A 12348-nucleotide genomic window follows, 5' to 3' on the forward strand; every position below is an offset into this window, starting at 1 on the left:
GAGTGTACAGGATGGGGAGGGTACACAGACCCAGATTTCACTGGTACACAGTGTACAGGATGGGGAGGGTACACAGACCCAGATTTCACTGGTACACAGTGTACAGGATGGGGAGGGTACACAGACCCAGATTTCACTGAGACACCGAGTGTACAGGATGGGGAGGGTACACAGACCCAGATTTCACTGAGACACCGAGTGTACAGGACAATTTGTGTTGATCTTGGTTTCTGGCAGAGCAGCTAAAGTGGGTCACAAGAGGCTGAGGCCTGAGTAACCACAGGAACAATAACCTTTGGTTCAAAAACTTACTGACTTACTGAAGGTTCTGCTGCAACTAATGAGTTTGCCCAAGAATTTCCTGATGTCAAATTATTCACTTCTTATTTTTTTCTAGAAATGTTTGTTTAAAAATCCTATAAACAGCCTGATGTAAAAGCTCTGCTAGTTAACCATCTAATTTCAACTGTTTCCCCCAATCAACAGCAATAAACAGGAAATGTCATCATTGTCTGGACTGTTGCTCATCATCAGGAGCTGGACTCAGACTAATCCCGTTCCATGATATTCCCGAGAGAGACACGTTTGGCATAATCCCACAACATTCCCTGATAAATAATCACTGTCACAGTTACGTTCAGAATTAAACATATTGGCCGGATTATTAAACCGATTGTTGACTCTTTCATTCCAATAACGTTAACGGAGAAGATTCGGAGCCTGACAACGGAACCCGGTACACAGAGAGCTGAACCAGGTACACAGGGAGCTGAACCCGGTACACAGAGAGCTGAACCAGGTACACAGAGAGCTGAACCCGGTACACAGGGAGCTGAACCCGGTACACAGGGAGCTGAACCCGGTACACAGAGAGCTGAACCCGGTACACAGAGAGCTGAACCCGGTACACAGAGAGCTGAACCCGGTGCACCGGGAGCTGAACCCGGTACACAGAGAGCTGAACCCGGTATACAGAGAGCTGAACCCGGTACACAGAGAGCTGAACCCGGTACACAGAGAGCTGAACCCGGTACACAGAGAGCTGAACCCGGTACACAGGGAGCTGAACCCGGTACACAGAGAGCTGAACCCGGTACACAGAGAGCTGAACCCGGTACACAGAGAGCTGAACCCGGTACACAGAGAGCTGAACCCGGTATACAGAGAGCTGAACCCGGTACACAGAGAGCTGAACCCGGTACACAGAGAGCTGAACCCGGTACACAGAGAGCTGAACCCGGTACACAGAGAGCTGAACCCGGTACACAGAGAGCTGAACCCGGTACACAGAGAGCTGAACCCGGTACACAGAGAGCTGAACCCGGTACAGAGAGCTGAACCCGGTACACAGAGAGCTGAACCCGTTACACAGAGAGCTGAACCAGGTACACAGAGAGCTGAACCCGGTACACAGAGAGCTGAACCCGGTACACAGAGAGCTGAACCCGGTACACAGAGAGCCGAACCCGGTACACAGAGAGCTGAACCCGGTACACAGAGAGCTGAACCCGGTACACAGAGAGCTGAACCCGGTACACAGAGAGCTGAACCCGGTACACAGAGAGCTGAACCCGGTACACAGAGAGCTGAACCTGGTACACAGACAGCTGAACCCGGTACACAGAGAGCTGAACCCGGTACACAGAGAGCTGAACCCGGTACACAGAGAGCTGAACCCGGTACACAGAGAGCTGAACCCGGTACACAGAGAGCTGAACCCGGTACACAGAGAGCTGAACCCGGTACACAGAGAGCTGAACCCGGTACACAGAGAGCTGAACCCGGTACACAGAGAGCTGAACCCGGTACACAGAGAGCTGAACCCGGTACACAGTGAGCTGAACCCGGTACACAGAGAGCTGAACCCGGTAGACAGAGAACTGAACCCGGTACACAGAGAGCTGAACCCGGTACACAGAGAGCTGAACCCGGTACACAGAGAGCTGAACCCGGTACACAGAGAGCTGAACCCGGTACACAGAGAGCTGGACCCGGTACACAGAGAGCTGAACCCGGTACACAGAGAGCTGAACCTGGTACACAGAGAGCTGAACCCGGTACACAGAGAGCTGAACCCGGTACAAAGAGAGCTGAACCCGGTACACAGAGAGCTGATCCCGGTACACAGGGAGCTGAACCTGGTACACAGAGAGCTGAACCCGGTACACAGGGAGCTGAACCCGGTACACAGAGAGGTGAACCTGGTACACAGAGAGCTGAACCCGGTACACAGAGAGCTGAACCCGGTACACAGAGAGCTGAACCCGGTACACAGAGAGCTGAACCCGGTACACAGAGAGCTGAACCCGGTACAAAGAGAGCTGAACCTGGTACACAGAGAGCTGAACCCGGTACACAGAGAGCTGAACCCGGTACACAGAGAGCTGAACCCGGTACAAAGAGAGCTGATCCCGGTACACAGAGAGCTGAACCCGGTACACAGAGAGCTGAACCCGGTACACAGAGAGCTGAACCCGGTACAGAGAGCTGAACCCGGTACACAGAGAGCTGATCCCGGTACACAGAGAGCTGAACCCGCTACACAGGGAGCTGAACCCGGTACACAGAGAGCTGAAACCGGTACACAGGGAGCTGAACCCGGTACACAGAGAGCTGAACCCGGTACACAGAGAGCTGAACCCGGTTCACAGAGAGCTGAACCCGGTACAAAGAGACCTGTACGCGGTACACAGGGAGCTGAACCTGGTACACAGAGAGCTGAACCCGGTACAAAGAGACCTGTATGCGGTACACAGGGAGCTGAACCCGGTACACAGGGAGCTGAACCCGGTACACAGAGAGCTGATCCCGGTACACAGAGAGCTGAACCCGGTACACAGAGAGCTGAACCCGGTACACAGAGAGCTGAACCCGGTACACAGGGAGCTGAACCCGGTACACAGGGAGCTGAACCTGGTACACAGAGAGCTGAACCCGGTACACAGAGACCTGAACCCGGTACACAGAGAGCTGAACCCGGAGCACAGAGAGCTGAACCCGGTACACAGAGAGCTGAACCCGGTACACAGAGAGCTGAACCCGGTACACAGAGAGCTGAACCCGGTACACAGAGAGCTGAACCCGGTACACAGAGAGCTGAACCTGGTACACAGAGAGCTGAACCCGGTACACAGAGAGCTGAACCCGGTACAAAGAGAGCTGATCCCGGTACACAGGGAGCTGAACCCGGTACACAGAGAGCTGAACCCGGTACACAGAGAGCTGAACCCGGTACACAGAGAGCTGAACCCGGTACACAGAGAGCTGAACCTGGTACACAGAGAGCTGAACCCGGTACACAGAGAGCTGAACCCGGTACACAGAGAGCTGAACCCGGTACACAGGGAGCTGAACCCTGTACACAGAGAGCTGAACCCGGTACACAGAGAGCTGAACACGGTACACAGAGAGCTGAACCCGGTACACAGAGAGCTGAACCCGGTACACAGAGAGCTGAACCCGGTACACAGGGAACTGAACCTGGTACACAGAGAGCTGAACCCGGTACACAGGGAGCTGAACCCGGTACACAGAGAGCTGAACCCGGTACACAGAGAGCTGATGCAGGTACACAGAGAGCTGAACCTGGTACACAGAGAGCTGAACCCGGTACACAGAGAGCTGAACCCGGTACACAGAGAGCTGAACCCGGTACACAGAGAGCTGAACCCGGTACACAGAGAGCTGAACCTGGTACACAGAGAGCTGAACCTGGTACACAGAGAGCTGAACCCGGTACACAGAGAGCTGAACCCGGTACACAGAGAGCTGAACATGGTGCACAGAGAGCAGAACCCGGTACACAGAGAGCTGAACCTGGTACACAGAGAGCTGAACCCGGTACACAGAGAGCTGAACCCGGTACACAGAGAGCTGAACCCGGTACACAGAGAGCTGATGCAGGTACACAGAGAGCTGAACCCGGTACACAGAGAGCTGAACCCGGTACACAGAGTGCTGAACCCGGTACACAGAGAGCTGAACCCGGTACACAGGGAGCTGAACCCGGTACACAGAGAGCTGAACCCGGTACACAGAGCGCTGAACCTGGTACACAGAGAGCTGAACCCGGTACACAGAGAGCTGAACCCGGTACACAGGGAGCTGAACCCGGTACACAGGGAGCTGAACCAGGTACACAGAGAGCTGAACCCGGTACACAGAGAGCTGAAACCGGTACACAGAGAGCTGAACCCGGTACACAGAGAGCTGAACCCGGTACACAGAGAGCTGAACCCGGTACACAGGGAGCTGAACCCGGTAGACAGAGAGCTGAACCCGGTACAGAGAGCTGAACCCGGTACACAGAGAGCTGAACCCGGTACACAGAGAGCTGAACCCGGTACACAGAGAGCTGAACCCGGTACACAGAGAGCTGAACCCGGTACACAGGGAGCTGAACCCTGTACACAGGGAGCTGAACCCGGTACACAGAGAGCTGAACCCGGTACACAGAGAGCTGAACCCGGTACACAGGGAACTGAACCTGGTACACAGAGAGCTGAACCCGGTACACAGGGAGCTGAACCCGGTACACAGAGAGCTGAACCCGGTACACAAAGAGATGAACCCGGTACACAGAGAGCTGAACCTTGTACACAGAGAGCTGAACCGGGTACACAGAGAGCTGATCCCGGTACACAGGGAGCTGATCCCGGTACACAGAGAGTGGAACCCGGTACACAGAGAGCTGAACCCGGTACACAGAGAGCTGAACCCGGTACACAGAGAGCTGAACCCGGTACACAGAGAGCTGAACCCGGTACACAGAGAGCTGAACCGAGGTACATAGAGAGCTGAACCCGGTACACAGAGAGCTGAACCCGGTACACAGAGAGCTGAACCCGGTACACAGAGAGCTGAACCCGGTACACAGAGAGCTGAACCCGGTACACAGAGAGCTGAACCCGGTACACAGAGAGCTGAACCAGGTACACAGAGAGCTGAACCCGGTACACAGAGAGCTGAACCCGGTACACAGAGAGCTGAACCTGGTACACAGAGAGCTGAACCCGGTACACAGAGAGCTGAACCCGGTACACAGAGAGCTGAACCCGGTACACAGAGAGCTGAACCCGGTACACAGAGAGCTGAACCCGGTACACAGAGAGCTGAACCCGGTACACAGAGAGCTGAACCCGGTACACAGAGAGCTGAACCTGGTACACAGAGAGCTGATCCCGGTACACAGAGAGCTGAACCAGGTACACAGAGAGCTGAACCCGGTACACAGAGAGCTGAACCCGGTACACAGAGAGCTGAACCCGGTACACAGAGAGCTGAACCCGGTACACAGAGAGCTGAACCCGGTACACAGAGAGCTGAACCCGGTACCCAGAGAGCTGAACCTGGTACACAGAGAGCTGAACCCGGTACACAGAGAGCTGAACCTGGTACACAGAGAGCTGAACCTGGTACACAGAGAGCTGAACCCGGTACACAGAGAGCTGAACCCGGTACACAGGGAGCTGAACCCGGTACACAGAGAGCTGAACCCGGTACACAGAGAGCTGAACCCGGTACACAGGGAGCTGAACCTGGTAACTGGGCTCCAGGATGAATATTTGCCATCCATCCCCACTCTCTGACATATAAACCCTAATCTGACAACCCTTATAAAGAGGGAAAATGTACCTGGGATACAGGGGAACTTGATCAGGTGGATTCAAAGCTGGCTGAGCTGTGAGAGACGGAGGGTGATGACAGACGGCTGCTTTAGTGAGTGGAAGCCAGTGTCCATCCCACAGGTATCCGTGCTGGGTCCACTATTATTCATCATTTATATCAATGACTTAGATGACTGTGTGGGGGGATAGGATCAGTAAGTTTGCGGATGACACAAAGATTGGCCAGCTGCTTAACAATGAGGTTGAGTGACGTGGGTTACAGGAAGATGCAGACGGGATGGTCAAATGGACGGAAAGGTGGCAGATGGAATTTAACCCTGAAAAGTGTGAGGTGATACACTTTGGAAGGAGCAATTTGACAAGGAAATATTCAATGAACAGCCCGACACTGGGAAGTTCTGAGGAACAAAGGGACCTTGGCATGTTTGTCCCGAGATCTCTGAAGGCAGAAGGGCAGGTTAATAGGGTGGTGAAAAAGGCATTTGGAACACTCGTTTTAGCAACCGGGGAAGGGAATCATGTTTGAGTTGTATCAAACGTTGGTGAGGTTACAGCAGGAGTACAGTGTACAATTCTGGTCACCACATTATAGGAAGGATGTGATTGCACTGGAGGGGGTGCAGAGGAGATTCACCAGGATGGTGTCTGGGATGGAACAGTTAAGTTATGAAGAGAGGGTGGATAGGCTTGGGCTGTTTTCACTGGAGCAGAGAAGACTGAGGGGCGACCTGATCGAGGTGGACAAGATTATGAGGGGCATGGACAGGGTGGATAGGGAGTAACAGTTCCCCTTAGTTGGAGGGTCAGTTACGAGGGGGACACAAGTTCAATGAAAATGAAATGAATCGCTTATTGTCACGAGTAGGCTTCAAATGAAGTTACTGTGAAAAGCCCCTAGTCGCCACATTCCGGCACCTGTTCGGGGAGGCTGGTACGGGAATTGAACCCGTGCTGCTGGCCTGCCTTTGCCTGCTTTAAAAGCCAACGATTTAGCCCTGTGCTAAACCAGCCCCTGCTGAAGGTGAAGGATGGGAGGTTAAGGTGGGATTTGATGAAAAATCTTTTTGCCCAGAGGTTGGTGAGGGTCTGGAACGCACTGCCTGGGAGGGTGGTGACGGTCAGGAACGCGCTGCCTGGGAGGGTGGTGACGGTCGGGAACGCGCTGCCTGGGAGGGTGGTGACGGTCAGGAACACACTGCCTGGGAGGGTGGTGACGGTCTGGAACACACTGCCTGGGAGGGTGGTGACGGTCAGGAACACACTGCCTGGGAGGGTGGTGACGGTCAGGAACACACTGCCTGGGAGGGGGGTGACAATCAGGAACACACTGCCTGGGAGGGTGGTGATGGTCAGGAACACACTGCCTGGGAGGGTGGTGAGGGTCTGGAACACACTGCCTGGGAGGGTGGTGTCGGTCAGGAACACACTGCCTGGGAGGGTGGGAGAGGGTCAGGAACACACTGCCTGGGAGGGTGGTGATGGTCTGGAACGCACTGCCTGGGAGGGTGGTGACAGTCAGGAACACACTGCCTGGGAGGGTGGTGACGGTCAGGAACACACTGTCTGGGAGGGTGGTGAGGGTCTGGAACACACTGCCTGGGAGGGTGGTGACGGTCAGGAACACACTGCCTGGGAGGGGGGTGACGGTCAGGAACACACTGCCTGGGAGGGTGGTGACGGTCAGGAACACACTGCCTGGGAGGGTGGGAGAGGGTCTGGAACACACTGCCTGGGAGGGTGGTGACGGTCAGGAACACACTGCCTGGGGGGGTGGTGACGGTCAGGAACACACTGCCTGGGAGGGTGGTGACGGTCAGGAATACACTGCCTGGGAGGGTGGTGACGGTCAGGAACGCACTGCCTGGGGGGGTGGTGACGGTCAGGAACACACTGCCTGGGGGGGTGGTGACGGTCAGGAACACACTGCCTGGGAGGGTGGTGAGGGTCAGGAACACACTGCCTGGGAGGGTGGTGATGGTCAGGAACACACTGCCTGGGAGGGTAGTGATGGTCAGGAACACACTGCCTGGGAGGGTGGTGACAGTCTGGAACGCACTGCCTGGGGGGGTGGTGACGGTCAGGAACGCACTGCCTGGGAGGGTGGTGACGGTCAGGAACACACTGCCTGGGAGGGTGGGAGAGGCTGGAACGCACTGCCTGGGAGGGTGGTGATGGTCAGGAACACACTGTCTGGGAGGGTGGTGACAGTCTGGAACACACTGCCTGGGAGGGTGGTGACGGTCAGGAACGCGCTGCCTGGGAGGGTGGTGACGGTCAGGAACACACTGCCTGGGAGGGTGGGAGAGGGTCTGGAACACACTGCCTGGGAGGGTGGTGACGGTCAGGAACACACTGCCTGGGAGGGTGGTGACGGTCAGGAACACACTGCCTGGGAGGGTGGGGATGGTCAGGAACGCGCTGCCTGGGAGGGTGGGAGAGGCTGGAACACACAGCCTGGGAGGGTGGTGACGGTCAAGAACACACTGCCTGGGAGGGGGGTGAGGGTCAGGAACACACTGCCTGGGAGGGTGGTGACGGTCAGGAACACACTGCCTGGGAGGGTGGGAGAGGGTCAGGAACACACTGCCTGGGAGGGTGGTGTCGGTCAGGAACACACTGCCTGGGAGGGTGGTGACAGTCAGGAACACACTGCCTGGGAGGGTGGTGACGGTCAGGAACACACTGCCTGGGAGGGGGGTGAGGGTCAGGAACACACTGCCTGGGAGGGTGGTGACGGTCAGGAACACACTGCCTGGGAGGGTGGGAGAGGGTCAGGAACACACTGCCTGGGAGGGTGGTGACGGTCAGGAACACACTGCCTGGGAGGGTGGTGACGGTCAGGAACACACTGTCTGGGAGGGTGGGAGAGGCTGGAACACACAGCCTGGGAAGGTGGTGACGGTCTGGAACACACTGTCTGGGAGGGTGGGAGAGGCTGGAACACACAGCCTGGGAGGGTGGTGACGGTCTGGAACACACTGTCTGGGAGGGTGGTGAGGGTCTGGAACACACTGCCTGGGAGGGTGGTGATGGTCTGGAACGCGCTGCCTGGGAGGGTGGGAGAGGCGGGGTGCCTCACATCCTTTAAAAAGTACCTGGATGAACACTTGGCCCATCATAACATTGGAGGCTATGGCCAAGTGCTGGCAAATGGGCAGGTCAGGTGACTTTCATGTGTTGGTGCAGACTCAATGGGCCGAAGGGCCTTTTCTACGCTGTATTTTTCTGTGATTCTGTGAAAAACTCTTGCTAACAGGATTATGGAGAATCCCAAGGCATTTTATACATATATACAGAGCAAGGTCATAGAAGGAGCAATGGAAGGGTCTTTTCTGATTGGAGGGCTGTGACTAGTGGTGTTCCGCAGGGATCAGTGCTGGGACCTTTTCTGTTCGTAGTATATATAAATGATTTGGAGGAAAATGTAACTGGTCTGATTAGTAAGTTTGCGGACAACACAAAGGTTGGTGGAATTGCGGATAGCGATGAGGACTGTCAGAGGATACAGCAGGATTTAGATCGTTTGGAGACTTGGGCGGAGAGATGGCAGATGGAGTTTAATCCGGACAAATGTGAGGCAATGCATTTTGGAAGGTCTAATGCAGGTAGGGAATATACAGTGAATGGTAGAACCCTCAAGAGTATTGACAGTCAGAGAGATCCAGGTGAACAGGCCCACAGGTCACTGAAAGGGGCAACACAGGTGGAGAAGGCAGTCAAGAAGGCATACGGCATGTTTGCCTTCATTGGCCGGGACATTGAGTATAAAAATTGGCAAGTCATGTTGCAGCTGTAAAGAACCTTAGTTAGCCACACTTGGAGTATAGTGTTTAATTCTGGTCGCCACACCACCAGAAGGATGTGGAGGTTTTAGAGAGGGTGCAGAAGAGATTTACCAGGATGTTGTCTGGTATGGAGAGTGATAGCTATTAGTAGAGGTTGGATAAATTCGGATTTTTTTCCCCCTGTAATGACAGAAGTTGAGGGGCGACCTTATAGAAGTCTACAATATGAGTGGCGTGGACAGATTGGGTCGTCAGATGCTTTTTCCCAGGGTTGATTACTTGTTACCACACCCTGGGCGAGTGCGCGGTGAATTCCAGTCCCACAGACCCCAGAGTCCCAACATCAGTGAATTAACCGATAATTTGTGTTTTCTGAAGATCCTTGACTGCTCCAATAGTTACAGACACCAGTTAAGTAAAATATTAATAAACGGTTTATCAATAAAGAGGAAAAGATGAATATAGATAAAGAAATAACAGAACAATGGTCTATCAGTCTACCTAATCCCAAAACCCCACCCCACCCTCTACCCATACACACAAGATAGACATAGAATTTACAGTGCAGAAGGAGGCCATTCGGCCCATCATGTCTACACCAGACCTTGGAAAGAGCACCACACTTAAGCTCACGCCTACACCCTATCCCCGTAATCCAGTAGCCCCACCTAACATTTTGGACAATAAGGGGCAATTTGTCATGGCCAATCCACCTAACCTGCAGATCTATGGACTGTGGGAGGAAACCGGAGCACCCGGAGGAAACCCATGCAGACACGGGGAGAGTGTGCAGACTCCCCACAGGCTGGAATTGAACCCGGATCCCTGGCGCTGTGAGGCAGCAGTGCTAACCATTGGGCTGCCATTCCACCTCCTGAGACACAAGGTAAGGGTTGTTGAGGAATAAAAAAAATTAAATGTGTGAGGCTTGGAAGGATGTCCTATTCCCCTGCGGGTCCCAGAGGCTGAGCCACAGCAAACAGTGCAGCCTGTGCTGCCTGGGATGAAGTGACAATGGCCACAGCTTGAGCAGTGTGACCAGGAAGACAGTCACCTCCAATGCCACAACCTACACCGGGCTGCACGAGTGAGTTGACCATACCCCCTTCCCCCTGAAACCTTCCCATCACCACATGAACAACCCCCACCCCCCACTCAACCTGTCCTTCCTTTTAACCCCCCACCCCTTCCTTCCTCATCATCCCCTCCATGATGAACCGTGCCAGCGGCTAACGATTCCCTCTCTCTGTCCCCGCAGGAGAAGCTCTCCCACAATCGTTGGGAGAGGACCCAGACTGGTGCCAGCATGCCAGATATCTGAATCCACACCACCTTTAAGGAATGGGTACTGGAGTAACCAGGCTGGCCAAGGACAGAACGGTCACCAAAGTGGAGGTCGACGCACGTCACTGAGGTGAAGAACCACTGGTCACTCATCCCCAAGGGTTCTCTCATAACCAGATTACCAACTAATCCTTCCTCATTGCACAACACCCAGTCCAAGAAGGCCTGTTCCCTCGTTGGTTCCTCAACACACTGGTCCAGAAAACCATCCCATATACACTCCAGAAATTCCTCCTCCATTGTACTGTGACTAATCTGAGTCACCCAATCTGTACGCAGATTGAAGTCAGCCATCATCACCAGTGTTCATTTAGCACACGCATCTCTGATACCCTGAAGTGCTCCATAAATCCAAGGTTGTCTTTTGTGAAACTGGAAAATATTTTGCTCTCAATATTAGCACTGAAATTGTGAGTCTGGGAATTCAGAAATGTATTATTTATTACTAATTAAAATTTAATCAGTTTGAAATTTACCTTCTTGAACTTACGTATCAGAAAGACAAACGAAGCAGGAAACATGAACGAATGGAGTTTCTATTCGTCTACACATTGTCCGGGATTTGATCTCAAGATTTCTATTTATCAAACACTCCGGAATAATTTGAAATGTTAATGTTTAACAAATAATTCCTGTCAGTTTGTGGTGCCTTTGGCGGCTGTCTGACTTTTTCACTTATCTAATTTTGGAAAAGAAATTCTGCTGTTTACTTTCCAAAGTGGTTGTTCTGCTCACTGGCCTCCTGAGCTTGTCTCAGCTTCATTGTCAGATACAAAGTGCTTGTCAAACAGATAAGCAGAATCCGAATAAAAGGCAAAATGACAGAAATATACAATTAGAACGAGCTGTGAACTCTCGGAATTTAGGAGCGTCAGGCCAGATAATGACTCTCTGATGAGTGTTGGGTTTGAACATTTCTGTGCTGGGATGCTGGAGAGTGTGAAGATAAAAGTGTGAGTGGGTTTATCGCTGACAGCTGAACGCCCATCAGAAAAACAGACTGTCACCTTATTGTCACTTCAGGTGATGTGAAATCCTCACAGCTGCCAAATTATTCCATTCTAACTTTACAAAGTATTGTACAATATTCACAACAAAGACATTGGCCATTCAGCCCATCTGGTCCCTTCCCACCACTCTTCCATCTCACCAATAATCTTCTATCCCTTCCTCCTCTTGTCTTCACCACGCTTCCTCTTTAACACATCAATTCCCGCAAAGTAAACGGTCCAACCCGTAATCTTTTCTGATAGATAATCCTAGTTAATCCTGCCCCCCCCCCCCCGCAATGAGAGCTGTTCTCTGGTGTCTGGGGTGATATTGTTCCCTCTTGTGGTGGCTGAAACAGACTTTTAAGATTAATCATCCTAAGATTAAGAATCCTAAAACATTCACACGAGTTTAGGCACCCCTCCAAATATTTCTATTGAGCTCAATTAAGTCCTTTTACAACAAATATTGGAGGGGGGCTGGATTCTCCGATTCTGGAGCTATGTCCCCACGCTGTGGGTGTTAAACGGCCCTGTTCCTACACCCTCCGTTTTGCTGGGGGCTAGCATGCCGGCAGTGTAGACCACCCGGTTCAAGCTGCC

This window comes from Scyliorhinus canicula, chromosome 13 (assembly GCF_902713615.1).
Source record: "Scyliorhinus canicula chromosome 13, sScyCan1.1, whole genome shotgun sequence".
NCBI classification, from domain to species: Eukaryota; Metazoa; Chordata; class Chondrichthyes; order Carcharhiniformes; family Scyliorhinidae; genus Scyliorhinus; species Scyliorhinus canicula.